Source organism: Frankliniella occidentalis, unplaced genomic scaffold, assembly GCF_000697945.3.
Source record: "Frankliniella occidentalis isolate FOCC.00 unplaced genomic scaffold, Focc_3.1 Scaffold34, whole genome shotgun sequence".
Taxonomy (NCBI): Eukaryota; Metazoa; Arthropoda; class Insecta; order Thysanoptera; family Thripidae; genus Frankliniella; species Frankliniella occidentalis.
Window position 1 is genome coordinate 1,763,114 of NW_026267164.1, and position 4,262 is coordinate 1,767,375.

Consider the following 4,262-nt stretch of genomic DNA (forward strand, 5'->3'; position numbering starts at 1 on the left):
GAGAGAGAGAGAGAGAGAGAGAGAGAGAGAGAGAGAGAGAGAGAGAGAGAGAGAGAGTAGAAATGCGCGACCGCACGTTGTGTGCCCCCACAAGCACGTCAAGTGCCCCCGGCAGCCCGACCCTGCAGCAACGCCAAGGCCATGATATGCTCGCTATGCGCGCGGTCGGTCGGTCGGTCGGTCGAGTCGAGGGCCAAAGCAGTCGGGTGGGCGGCAGGCGGGGCCTGGCGGAGCCACACCTCTCCTTCATCCCTGATCCTATCCAAGTCTCTCTGCTGTAAACACCCTCGCTCCGCCACATGCGCGAGGGTTACATTGTCTCGTGTCAGGAGGGCCTGGCCGAGCGGCCGAGCTCGCCTCGGGGCCGCCTGGCGGGTAGGCAGCCGGTGCTGGCCTCGCGCGCGCCCGTGCGGCGGCCGGCCTATGCTGAGCCTGGCAGGCGCCCGCGGCCGGCTCACGAGCTCACGGGCTGGACGCGTCAGAACACATACGTCTCTACTCGGTCCGGGGGAGAGGCTCCAATCAACGTACTAGCAGTCACACCTACTCGCCCAGGAACACACTGGAAATCCAAATGCGCGAATGTTGAATGTCGCACACTTGCAGATGTGTGAACGATATTCGTACACAAAAAGGCGCGAGAGTGTGAATTTGAAAGGAAAATCGAAAAATTCTCACCTTTACTTCCTTCGGTATACGAAAGGCAAAATGAATGGCATTCATACCTTGAGGTGTGCGACATTCACACGATTGCGGTAGTAGAGTGGATGTGGGTCAAGCAATGACAGGAGCAGGAAGTAGTTGCCTATATAATGTTGTTTATAGTCTGAAACGTCCTAGGAAGTTGAACACTCTGGCTATTTGGTCTGGGTAAGTAGAATGTTCCGGGTATTGTCCCTAACTCTAGCACAAACTTTGAAATATAAACCAACATTCCACTACTCGCTGCGTGTGTGCTCGTTCGGCCGTACTCGCTCATGCGGGGCGTCCATTATGAAATACGTGCACAAGGGCCACGGGCTCGAGCACGGGTTTACTGTACTGTACGGCTCAGTTAAAAGTAGGATGTTAAAAGTAGAATGTAAAAACTGCAATTTTTAACTGCAATTCTAAACTGTCCAGGTAGCAAAAGGAAGCAAACTGCATTCGAACCATATGTCCTATCTGAAACGCAGGGCGCATATTAGGCGCCGGCACGCGTTTTAGCGCGTTTTAGGCGCGTTTCGGATTGGGCACAAAATGCACATTTTATGCAGCTCTGCTACAGGGGTGATACTTTCCACCATTTTAAATAGGTCATTGCTTTGAAAAGCAGCATGAAAAATGTTGAAAATCTGAATGACATTAATGGTGTTTTTTCTCTAGGTTTGCGTAAACAAGCAGTTAGGGGAAAAGCGCGCGCAGGACGATGTCAACACGCCACCAGATAACGCAACGGGCTACGGGGAGCCTCGGCGCGCGACGGCCGCGTGCCTCGGGGCCTAAATGAGCAGCGCCAGGCGCCGTGCCGCGCGCGCCGCGTCGATAGCGACAATCTTTACGGTTATGCGGCGGCGCCCCGGTGTTTGACGCCGTGGCAGAGCCTCCTGTTGGTGCAACGCTTCTGGGCCGAAGAGAAAACGGGATGAGGTGAGGGGGGTTGGGGGGAGGGGGCGTTCCACCCGCTGCTGCTGATCCTGCCCGTCAGCGTGGCCCGGCCGGGCACGACCACCAGGGCGATCTCAAAGGCGTTATGCCCCGCTTTATTGGGTGAGCAAGACAATGAGACTGCTCCCCCCCCCCTTTTCTTCCTCCTACCCCAATCCGCGCCGCCGCTACCAACCATCCGCCTCTTTCATCTAAATTGAGGCAGGCGCATGATGTCCCCCCTCCCCTTCTCCCCTCCCTGCTGCGCCGCTAGAAAACAGAACGGAGCAAAGCTGGTTTAAGCGTTCGCGACTGCACGGTAAAAACAAGGGGTATTGTTGAAAATCGAAGTGTTTGACTTATTCAAATTTACAATGTAGGAAACTGTAATTTTGGGTCACGCCACCATACAATTTACAATAACGTAATTGTAACTTGCTGTTCCTAATAACTGTCTAACAAACTGTTGTTAAATTGTAGATTTTTTACCAGTGACAGCGTTACAGGCAGCCAATGGTTATCAGTTAGGGACAAAGTCGGAGAGCAAGCTAATAATGGTGACCGCGAAGTGCGCTGGTGGGAGCGAGAGGGAGAGGCAAGGGGGAGAGAGAGAGAGGGGGGGGGGGACGCCTATAACGGCAGTTAGCCTGACTTTGTTTAGGAAGCGTAGCAGCCGGATTTGTTTTCCCTACGCGAGCCGCTCATATCCGGTGAGCCGTGGCGGACCGGAAGTAACGCCAGGAACCCCTCACCCTCATCCCAACCCCAACCCCGGCAGTACGCCACCACGAGTTTGGGAACAGCATCCCTTGTGGGCATGGCCGCCCGGCCCCGCTGCTCCCGACTGCAACATTTTCAATTTAAGATTCGCCGAGGGCGGCGGTGCGGGACCGGGACAGAGCGGGGACGAGGAAGTGGTTGCGAGGAGACGCACCGGCAAAAGCAAGCGCGACCGGCTGCCTCTGTGCGATGTGCAGGTCGGGGGCCCGGGGGCTTGGGGGTGGTGCCGTCTCTCTCTCTCTCTCTCTCTCTCTCTCTCTCTCTCTCTCTCTCTCTCTCTCTCCCTCTCACACAAACACACACCACACAAGCTCGCAGAGTCTCTCTGATATTATTGGCACTGCACGCGTAACCGTTTCGCGTTAGGTACTCCCCATGTAGCAACTCTCTGATGCTAAATTTTTAGTGCCCCTATATAAAGGGCACTAAAATTATTAGCGCCCCTAAAATGCGCGTTTCCAGTGTGGGTATGCGCGTGCTCATACCCGACGGCTACACGAGCACAAAGAATTATTCATCATTTCAAAAGAGAATTTAATATACAGAGAGGGTTGCAAAGTGAATGTACTGTAATCTAATTCATCTCACGGTGCGCGCGCGTCTTTTCTCGTCGTGATTCGGTTTTATCTGAACAGAGCCGAGCTATACGTAAAAAAAACGAGGAAGAGAGAGATTGCAGAGAAATGGAACAGGGCATTTATTATGTGACCAGGTCGTGGGGATGCTACAGTATTGCAATCTTCCTGAATTATGTCAGCACAGAAAATACGATGAGCCTTTGTTGTGCAGTAACACGCAAGAGTGAGCGTCGAGAGAAACCAAATATTTTGCGTGGTGGTGCAGTGCACTGGTAAATAAAGTTCTCAACCCTACGGTGTGCACTTTTTAGTGTTTGACTCGAGGGGGAAACGACTGTTAAACTTTGTGTCAGCCGGATTACGGATTACCCGGATTACCTCCGAGCAGGTGTCCTCCGGATTACGTTGCTTTTTCTCTAGCATTACCCCGGATTACCCCAAAATTTTCCCCGATTACCCCAAAATTTCCCCGGATTACCCCGGATTTTTTAGAATTTTCTCGGATTACCCCTTCCGGATTACCTAACGGCTGTCAGCCGGATTACCTAAGTCGTTTCCCCCTCGGTTTGACTGGACATTATTTGAATCATTTGAAAACTAGAAGCTGTTTCACAGTCAAGTTGAACACCTTAAAAGTTTGAACTTCAGACTTCAGGGTTGGCTATGAAGCTTTGGACACACTTTAAAGTATTCAAATTTACTGTTGAACACTTTTAAGCATTCAAATTTCTGGTCCAACACCCAAGGGTGTGCACCGTAGAGTTGAACACTACCATGTGCGTGCCAGTTGCACACTTCCGTTTCTAGTGTGGTTGTGATGGTGGTGGTGCCGGTGGTGGTGGTGGTGGTGGTGGCCCGCGCGACATGCGCCCAGTGTCAACTCGCTCGCACTACATCACCGGCGCCAGGCACCAAGCCACCCCGGCTCGCCGCGCGGTCCGCCAAACACACGAGGGGGGCTTCGCGGCCTCGGCGGGACCGCGGCGTGTTATTCTTTCCGCGGGCACACCAAGCACCCCGACAGCCAGTCAGGGCTGTCTGTCTGCATGCATAAGCCAGGACGAGACGGCCCCGGCGGGCGGGCGGCAGCGGGCGGCCACGGCTGGGTAAACTGTGGCGCTGTGCGGTGCGGGGCGGCAGAGGAGAGGGAGAGAGAGACAGAGAGAGAAGAGGCGCAGCAGAGGTTTAAAAAGCGAGAGATATGGCATGAGCTTCCGGCTCGTTAGGTTTGAGGTACCGTGCCATCCTCTGCCCCGCCCCGCCCCGTCCCGCCACGCC

At 54.0% G+C, this 4,262-nt stretch overlaps 1 protein-coding gene across 1 annotated transcript in view; it reads right to left on the bottom strand.

The window, feature by feature from the left end:
• Positions 1-4,262, bottom strand: part of LOC113217762 (uncharacterized) — a 54,437-nt gene that overhangs the window by 18,005 nt on the left and 32,170 nt on the right. The window lies entirely within an intron of this gene.